Here is a 10,586-nt window from a genome sequence, read left to right as displayed (position 1 = left end):
AGCCAGAAATAGAGGAACCAGCAATAGTGTGAAACAGAAGGGGATTACCACCAAGAACTGGCACAGAGATAGAGAACTGCTAAGCAAGCAAGAGATTATGAAGCAATCCAGAGATTAACAATAATAGGATGATAGATCTATCAATAAATTGGAGATACAAAGACAGTCTAGTGTTACCAAAGCCTTGGGGCCAGGTCACCTGGTGGAAACTGGAATCTCTAATAGACTGAGGAAGCTAGCACTAAAAGAGATTAGTACACAAGATGCCACTTGAAACTGGAAGGGCAAGAAACATTCTATTTATAGTTTCCTTCTCTCCTGTCTCCTGAATGCTTAGAGTACCTTCCATTGTCCAAATAAAGTCTGAAGCTATTAACACAGAGACTGGGAAACAGTCTACAGGGATCATCTGGAAAAATCTAGAGCAGAGAAGGAGAGGAAAAGAAATTGATTTGAGGGCAATTAGGTGATTTAGATCAGACAATAAATTAAAGCATCTATTACAAACACTTGAATTGATATTATATCTTCCTTCTGATGAAAGTAGCACCCATATTTTCCTGCAGCTCTTAAAAATTTCAAGAGGATAATTTTAGGAAGCTGCCGTTCTCCTGTTTTTATGTGCTAAAAAGGAGACATCAAAACACTGTCATAAAACTTAGGAAGAAAATTTTATACCAATTATCTTTTATCTTCAAGGAACACATGAAATTTTTCTATCTTGAGGCTTGGAAATAAATAAACATATATAACCTTTAAATATGTGTCTTTCCTGGTTGAGCCACTCATTTGTTTATCCAACAGATCTTGATAAGAACTTCATTGGTTATAAAAGCCACAATACACATGTAACCTGAGAGGCAGGAATATACAGTCAGTGCAGAATGTGGCGAAGAGCTTGGATCTGAAGTCAGATACAGATGACTAAGAACTGTAGCCCAGCACTTATTCACTGTAATACAAGGGAAGTTTCAGAGCTCTGTGAAGTTTGGGTTCCTCCCATAGAAACTGGGATAATAATATTTACTTCTTAGGGCCTCTAAGCACTAAGTTTGAAATTTTGTGTCTCAGATTTAATAGAGCAGTTAATTTAGTCATCTTTCAGTGTATTCCTTAAATGGACTCCCTTTTCATTTAGTACTCTTTACCCCCAGTTGAATTAAACATGTTAAAATAGAGCCCTCCCTGGTGGCATAGCCGATTAAAGCACAGCACTAAGAAGCTAAAGCCATTTCCTCATGAGTTCGATCCCCACCTGCCCTGGAGGTGACCACATGGTGTGGCAGACCTCTCCTGACCCACCCGCTGCACACCTCAGCAGTGTATTTCAACAATCTGCCTGTTCTGCTCCCCACTCTGTCTTTGGTGAATCTTCTCACCACCCCTGCACCTCTGGCCTGTACCCCAGTTACAAAATAAATAAATCTTAAAAAAAAACCAAAAAACTGCCAGCTTAAAAATAGAGTTAGTCCTGAACGAACTAGTTTTGCTATTTTGATAATGATTAAGACACAAATCTTTCTCCCAAGAATTTCAAAAGAAACAGATTTATACTCAAAGTTACCCAGAAACTAATAAGTACATGTAAAAGATGCAATTGTAATGCTTGTTTATTAATGATTCAAGAAGAGGATGTTTGTTTCTGACTCATAATATCAGGGAAGTCTGCAGGGGTAGAAGAATTTGAGGTTAAATGTGGACAAGGTGTAGGATTTTGATATATATATATATATATATATATATATGATGAGAGAGTCATGTGAGCAAAGATATAAATATGAACATGTAACCATGCTGATTATTATGACAAATGGCAAGTGGGTACATCAGAACATCTAGTGTATGATCAGGGATAGTCAGAATCAAATTTGGAAAATGGGAATTTTAGAACAAAAAAAATCTCCTCAATGTCTGGCTATAGAATTTAAATGTTTAGAAGGCAAACATTTTGCTAATATATAGAGAGGAGATTGTAACAGGTACAGGTTTCATGGACTCCACCCCCACTCCAGATACTGGAACTCCAATCCCATCAGTACCAAGGAGAAGCACGCTGGGATGTGAGGACGGAGCTGAACAGCCAGCTTGGGATAAAACCGGACATGTGGGCTCTGGGATCTCTTGGCCTGGTGGTTCGCAGCTGATGGTTTTTGCTCTCAATTGGTTTTCAGTGTGCCAGTGGTGTCCAAGTCAGCAGAATTGGTAGGACATTCTAGTTAACTTGTATTTCTTTCCCTCTTTCCCTGGGTTATTCCCTTACCTTTTTCCTTATAAATAAATCCATTATTTAACCTTTTTGAGTGTGTCCATAATGTGAAGACAAGCAACCCAATTCACACTGGGGTGCCCTGTAACAAGATTTGATATAACAATGACATCAATTGGGAGTAGGAGTGATCATAATAATAGAAAAGCAGCATCAAAGTCAGGTTAAATAGCATTAAGCTTAAACTTAAGCTTTAAGTTTATGTTAAATAGCTTTTTTTGAAAAAAGTTATCCTGGAGCAATAATAAGGAGTTGAATTAATACATCTGTATTATTTATTTATTCATATAGAACTGGGGTACAGGCCAGAGACGCAGAGGGTGAGAGGATTCATCAGAGATAGAACGGGAGCAGAAAAGGCAGATGGACGACGAAATTCACTGCTGAGGGGAACAGGGGGCGAATCAGGAGAGGTCTGCCACGCCATGTGGTCACCTCCAGGGCAGGTGGGGATCGAACTCATGTGGAAGTGGCTTAAGCTTCTTAGTGCTGTGCTTTAACCTGTTGCGCCACAAGGGAGGGTGGGGGGGAGGGCCCACCCCTAAAATTTAAGAGAGATAATACCCACAAATGAGTATATATTATCCATCTGATTCAATATCTCCTCTTATTTCAAAAATCACATCCTTCGACCTCTACTTTATGTCAAGTGGAAACAGTTTGGAAATTTCATTTCCAGTATTATTGCTGTTACACTCTTAAATTTAATCTAGACCTCTCTTTACAGAGCATCAGGCTACTCACAGGTCAATCCTATAATAGATTTAGGGTTATCACCAGTTTCCCTCCAATCTGATAGAACTGAATAAACCCAACTTCCTCAGGATGCACAATGTGATGAACATTTCTGACTATCACTAACAACACTTTCACCAGTGTTTAAGAATGCCAGAAACATGAACTGAATTTTCCTTTCCTTAATTGATATATTGGACCTATGTATAATAGAATGAAACAAAGAGGTTCAAAAATAAAGCAAGGATTGTTTCATAAGATGCTGTAAAAAGGATCTTGTTGTCTTTAAAGGAGCTAGAGGGGACTTTTCATCTCATACAGCCAAGACAGTCACGGTATTAAGAGGTAAATAAATCCCTTGTGTTTTAGGGAGCACATATCAAATATTCTAGCCCCAGTTATTTCAATTGTGCATTTTTTTTCCTGTGAAAGCATTCGATATATTGACATTTAATTAATTTTTACTTGTCTGTCTCTTTTGTCTGTTTTGTTTATTTTTCAGAGCACTCTGACCTTCTAAAAATTGGGAACTATATAAAAATCTTTTTGTGCTTGTTTTCTGATTCAAAGCCTAACAAATACCAGTTACACAATAAGCATTAGGCAGTGTTTGATAAACAAATCAATGGAATGTTAGATTTGATTTAATCCAATTTTCTATACATGTTTGTTTCATTCATTGTCTTTTAACTGAAGAATTTAATTATCTTGTTTAGATAGTGTGTCTTTTAAAAACTGATGCAAAACATTTTAGAAAGAAAGTGAAGTATGCATTATTTATAGACACAAATGTTGCAGCTCAAGGCAGTTTCACATATGAAAGAACAAAAAATTCCTGGAATGTTTCTTACATAATGACACCAATTTTATAGCCTGTTCATCAAAACAGTCTGACCTATTGAGAAATTACCAAGACAGAGGAGAATTTTATTCACCTGGATAAAGGAAGATGATGCAAGTTATTTATTTTTTTTTTTAAGTTGACCCCATTTGCTGGGATTTTTTTGCTATCTACAAAATTTTGAAGCTAGAAAAACTTCTAGCTAAGAAACAGTTGTTTTTGTGTGGCACTAATGGTGAAGCATATAAAGTCTTGGGTATCATATTTTCAAGGAGTCCCTTCATTAAAAGTCAGGCAATAGGCCCTCCCTGGTGGCACAGCGGGTTAAAGCACAGCACTGAGAATCTAAAGCCCCTTCCTCATGAGTTCAATTCCCACCTGCCCCAGGAGGTGACCACATGGTGTGGCAGACCTCTCCTGACCCGCCCGCTGCTCCCCTCAGCAGTGTACTTCATTGATCTGCCTGTTCTGCTCCCCACTCTCTCTCTGGTGAAGCATCTCACTGCCCTGAGCCTCTGGCCTATACCCCAGTTCTCTATGCACAAATAAATAAATCTTAAAAAAAAAAAAAAAGTCAGGCGATAATAGTCAAAACAATGTCATGCTAGAGTAAAATAGAGAAATAAAAGGAATTCTTCACACACAAAACAAGCCTTAGAGGTAAAATGACACTATAAAAATAAAGGAAGAAATTTATATGAAATAGACTGCTGTACGTTCTGGAAAAAAAAACTGAATGTTGGAGGAAAAATATAAGAACCTGAAGGTCATTCTACTGGTGAAATAGTAAAATTGGGTGCACAGGCGAGATACAAAGGAGGTAGGAAAGATTAGATTAATTGTGAGAAGTAGGAGAACAAAGCTGATAGATACTATATGGAGGAGGATAATTACCTTGACTAAGATAGATGCCAGGGGATTCCAGTGCTAAATATGAGGGCACAGGAAAGGAGACATTGGAAGAATTTATTTATGTGATTAATAAAGAAAGGCTAAGATCGATGAGAGAAAGGACTATGGGTAATAAATACACGATTCTGAAATGTCACATTTCGTTTTCTCACCAAATGATTGAGAAGTATCAGCCTTTGTTAGATTTGACAAAATGACAGTTTTCCTTTCAACTTAAAAATAAAAATTACAAAGTAAGAATTGGAATAAGACAAACTTAAGTCTTATTTTGAAAATGACTAGACAAATTTTCTATGCATTCAAATGTAAAAATGAATGGTATGCCCTGTCCTTTAACTCAGACCATCATGTGTTATGTAAATGACTATTTATCTCATGGCTACGATTTCTAAAAGTGTAAATTGTAAGCACCTCATAGAATGATTACTTTTGCTGTACTTTTTATTTTATATTTTCCTTATATCCTGGAGACATTTGGGGATCTTGCACTTGTTGGAAAAGATGTTATAAAGTGACCATGTCACCTGGCAACTCTTTGAGAGTCAATTATGTAGACACTCACTAAAATTCCCATTGTGGAATCTCCATAAAGACGTCCCTATTTACATCCTTACCAACAGTGTAGTGGGGTCTCTGCTCTTCACATCCTCTCCAACTCTAGTTGTTTCTTGTCACTCTCCCAGTGTGAAGCGGAAGCTCACTGTTTTTAATAATTGAATTTCCTGAATAATAAGTGATGGTGAACATTTTTGTATATGTATTATGTTTTATTTCAGCTTAATTTCCAAATATCACTTACTAAAGTTTATTTCATATTTATTTATAAGAAAAATTTCAACAGGACTAAATATAAAGTGATCCAGAACTCTTCTCCTGACCATAATATAATAAATACAATAAAAACACAAAGTTTTTGGCAATTAATTAACTCTCATATATGATTTGGGTATAATAAATAGACATTTCCCAAAGAAGACAAATGGCCAGTAGGCAAATGAAAAGATCTTCATTATCTCTTATTATCAGAGAAATGTAAATGATAATATCAGTGAGAGATCACCTCACAACTGGAAAGTTGTTACAATTAATAAGGCAAGAAACAAGTGTTGGAGAGGATGTGGAGAAAGAGGAACTGTGTACACTGTTTACAGGAATATAAACTGGTATAGTCATTGCAGAAAGCAATATGGAGTGTCCTCCCAACTAAATAAAAAGAGAAACACAAAATGATCCAGCTGTTCAAATTTTAGCTATTTACCCAAAAAAAAATAAAGAAACCTGAATTCAAAGCTATATATAACACTGCCTTATTCATTGCAGCACTATTTACAACAGCTAAGAAGAACTGGAAACAGTGACAAACAACTGGATAAAGAAAATGTGGTATATGTGCATAATGGAATACTTCTCAGCTGTAAAAAGAGATGAAGTCTTACCTGTTACAACATAGTTGGACCTATAAGGCATTAAGCTTAGTGAAATAAATCATACAAAGACAATACCATATGATTTCATTCATATGCCATATGTAAAGGAAACAAGGGTTGAACAAAATAGAAAAAAAAATTTAGATTATATAGCCAATTTAGTGATAAACAGAGGGAAAGAGCAAAGAAGACAAGTAAGTTGTGTAGAAGGGTAAATTATATGGTGAAAGAAAGAATTGGACACTTACTGATGAATTAATGTAGTACATACACATGTTGATTTTTAGTAACACCCACTGAAACGTATATAACAACATAATCCGAAGTTCCTTAAAAAATGTGTTTTCACAAAATAAATGAGTAAATTTGTTTCATCTGTTGTTCACAAATAAAATATCTAGAGTGTAAAAGCATAAGACATTTGATGTTTAGTTTCAAAAACATTTAGTTTCAATAAAAAATATAACTGAGGGTCCTCCCTGGTGGTGCAGCGGGTTAAAGCACTGCACTAAGAAGCTTAAGCCACTTCCTCATTACTTTGATCCCCGCCTGCCACAGAGGAGATCTACATAGTGTGGCAGACCTCTCCTGACCCTCCTGCTGCTCCCCTCAGCAGTGTACTTCATCAATCTGCCTGTTCTGCTCCCCACTCTGTTCCTGGTGAATCCTCTCACCCTCCGCATCTCTGACCTGTACCCCAGTTCTGTATGAATAAATAAATAAATCTTAAAAAAATGAAAATGTAACTGAAAAGCACAACCTGTTCTATAATACTCATGTTTTTATCTACAGTTTAAAAAATTATGCATGGTTCTACTTAAAAACAAATTTATTAGAAACACAGTAAGCCAGCCCAAGGGTTTCTCAATGAGAGTGTTAAATTTGGCTTTTAACATTTTCACCATATTTATAAAGAGAGTCAGTACATCTTGCCCATTGACCACATCGTGACTAAAATTTTGCCCTCTCTACCCAAATTATATCGCAAAGGAATAGTGTTCATTAGAATTACTTTTTATGCAAGATAGTAAACTCATTAGTAGTGGGTGAGATGCCAGTGAAGGCAATACAGACATCAGTATTACTCAATATTATTTTGAACAAAAAATAAAAGGTATTAGCGAGAAATCCTTTATGTATTTTTTTAAATTTATTTATAAATACATGCATAAACAGGGTACAGGCCAGAGGTACCCCAGAGTACTCATCAGAACAGTCAGACTGGCTGAAAAACACTGCTGAGGAGCAGAACAGTCAGACTGGCTGAAAACACTGCCTAGGGGAGCAGTAGGCAGGTCAGCTCCACTGATGTCTGCTGCACTTTGTGGGTCACCTCCTAGGCAGGGATGGAACTCGGTGCTGCAGATTGCTTCACAGTGTACCTCCCCATTTTGCCACCAGGGAGATGAAAAATACTTTAAATCCTTACTAGTTTTTAGTGTCAGAGATGTAGACTATCAGGCTCATCCAGGCATATGGCATCAACATTTTCATTTTAACAAGTGATGACTTGTTAGTGATTATTATTTACCTTAAATTGAGTTAGGTTAATTTGTCTCTGAATTTTGAATCAATATAAAAGTGAACAAAGTCACTGATTTTGGTAGGGAAAGAAGAAGCAATTCTCTCAATCTATGTTCAAAAATTCCCTAAGCACAACACATTGTCTAGGTGAGCAGACAATAGATGCTCAAGAAACACAATCTAATACTTTAGACCTCCTCACCTATCCTATGTCCTGATGGAATTCAGGGTCAGGCTACTCATCAAGGAAAGGATGAAATTCTTAAAGCATTTATTTCCTTTACAAAATATTTTTTTCCTTTACCATTTTATTCCTTTACAAAATATTCATCCTTCCTGTCTCCCCATCCTTGGATTTTACTGAGTAGTCAGAGAAATTCTTTATGATCCTGCCAAAGTGTAGTAAAAACATCCATTTGTTTAAGCTGTCTTATACCAAGGCTCCACTGTAAGCAGTTATGTTTTAGGAGACATGATTTGAGCTGCAGTATATCTGATTTTGTAAAACCGCATTTTAATGAGTTTTTATTATTTGTGGAAAGTATAGAGGAAGATATATAAACAAGGGGCAAGAAAGCATGATTATATAAAATAAATAACTGAAAACAACAGAGGAATAAAAAACAGAAGTTAAAAACTATATTGATTTATATCAGCATCTTTAGACATGTGAATCAAAGAAAGTTCATGTATATTGAACAAATCATGGTTGGGATAACTTGTTCATCTATTAGTATTTATAAATCAGGTATTCTGATTAATAAATAACAAAATAGTTTTTATTTAGCTTATTAAAATTTAGATATTTAGATATTTTCAAATACAAAATTAATATGTTATATTATTGTATGTTATTATACAAAACTATAAAGTCTTACTTGAAGTGGGATAGTTACATTTAACCATTGAATTTAATACATTTATCAAATTCAGGCTTTCTCAAAAGCAGACAATATTAGCATATTCTTAGTATCACCATTTCTAATTAGAATATGCTAATATTGCTTGCTTTTGAGGAAGCCTGAATTTGATAAATGTATTAAATTCAATGGTCAAATGTAACTATCCCACTTCAAGTAAGACTTTATAGGTATCACCATTTCTAATTATGACTGTCAATATAAAAGATTATACATATAAAATACTAGAAAATAATAATTTACCACAAATAATCATGCAAAAGGTGTGGCAATACTAAATATATAATGCTAGAAAATTAAAATTTTCTAATGGGACTCATTGGAAAGGCAAAACAATCTTGTATATGAATTGCTAACCCATAGCCCTGATTCACTGAGCATATCCGCAGAACTGGAACATAGGAAATGTTAGTTATTTCACAAGAAGAAGACTTATGTGAATGTTTCTTTATAAATTTCATTATGGAACACATCCAAAAAGAAAGACCATCTTTGGCAGGCAGGAGATGTTTATCTTAAGAAAGAACTTCCAGTCTTAGAAGTCTCCACTCCACCCCTCAAATCTTCTTTCCTAAAAAAATCTATGGTAATAATGTTTTACCCTGAGTGTTTCAGAGGTAAGTGATGATCTTATTGAATAGTTCGGAAGCCTGAGAATTCTTCAGAGAATTACTTTGTCCTCCAGAGAATTCCTGCAGTGAACAAATATCCTTTGGGTGCTCAATATGCATTTGTTAGAAGTTACTATTATTGACTTGTTCTTAATAAGACTGAACACCACTAAATAACAAGTTAGAATTAAACAAGGACAACTCCATTTTCTTAGTCAGGTAGTTGAAATGTTATTGATTTTTTTAGGTTTTCCTTGAAAAGATACATTGCCAAAAATATTCTTTACTTATAAGCAATGTTAAATTGAAAACATTGTAATAGAAATACAGCCAGGAATTTATAAACAAGTATTTACACAAGGTTTCTATGCTGTAGCTGATTAAAGGTTAATTAATATTTATACTGAAACCTGCAAAAGTGGTGATCAAATAATAGAAAAAAAAGACAATCCAAGTACATTAGCAATTTCTGTGCACACAAAATTCACAAAGATTTTTCTGAGATAAAGGAAATAACATGATTCTACTAGCATTTCAGTTTAAAAGCCATCACAAGGGGACAAAATCTAACATTTAAGAAACTGCCCTAATTAAAACCATAAAATACTGACAGGGATAAACACAAGATGAATAGAATAGACTGGAAAAATATATACAAGAGTGACACATAAGAATCAAATGTGTCATAAAGATAGTATTTATATTAACAGAGATCACTCAATAAATTATGTCTATCCATTTATACAAGAACATGTACAATATAAAATGTAATATTAAAAGATTATGAAACAAAACTATCAACATATAAGCAATTTAAAATTAAATAGTAGGTAGCTTTAAAAATACCATGATAGACACAATTTCCTAGGAAGCCAAGAAGCCCAAAAGCGATTAACTATTTTGAGAAATTACTACTTTTTAATATTCAAAGCTAATTCATGGTAACAAATAAGACAAAATGCTTAAAACAATGCACCAAAATATTTGCAATATATTTAACACTTTGTTAGTGTTCCAATTAAAAAACGAAACCTCCTCTTTGCAAAGAATAAAAGAAAAACAGTGCAATAGGAAACAATGAGTCATGGCTAAGAAGATAGTTCTCAGAAGACACATTAATGAACAGGAGGCTTAAGTTGTTTTTTCTAATTTTAATTAAGGAAATAAAAATTAAAGCATCAAGTGCTTTAAATCTAATCTACTGCAATCTATTATTGAAAATTTAACTTGAACCAATATTTTTAAAGGTAACTTAACAATTAATATCTATTAGTAATTTTAAAATGTGATGCTCAGTAAATATACTTCTGAGATTTAATCTAAAAATAGCAATACATAGAATGTGTATAC

This window comes from Condylura cristata, unplaced genomic scaffold, assembly GCF_000260355.1.
Source record: "Condylura cristata isolate star-nosed mole 26May11 unplaced genomic scaffold, ConCri1.0 scaffold00001, whole genome shotgun sequence".
Classification (NCBI taxonomy): domain Eukaryota; kingdom Metazoa; phylum Chordata; class Mammalia; order Eulipotyphla; family Talpidae; genus Condylura; species Condylura cristata.
The sequence above is the reverse complement of the archived record's forward strand: the minus strand, read 5'-3'. Positions refer to the sequence as shown.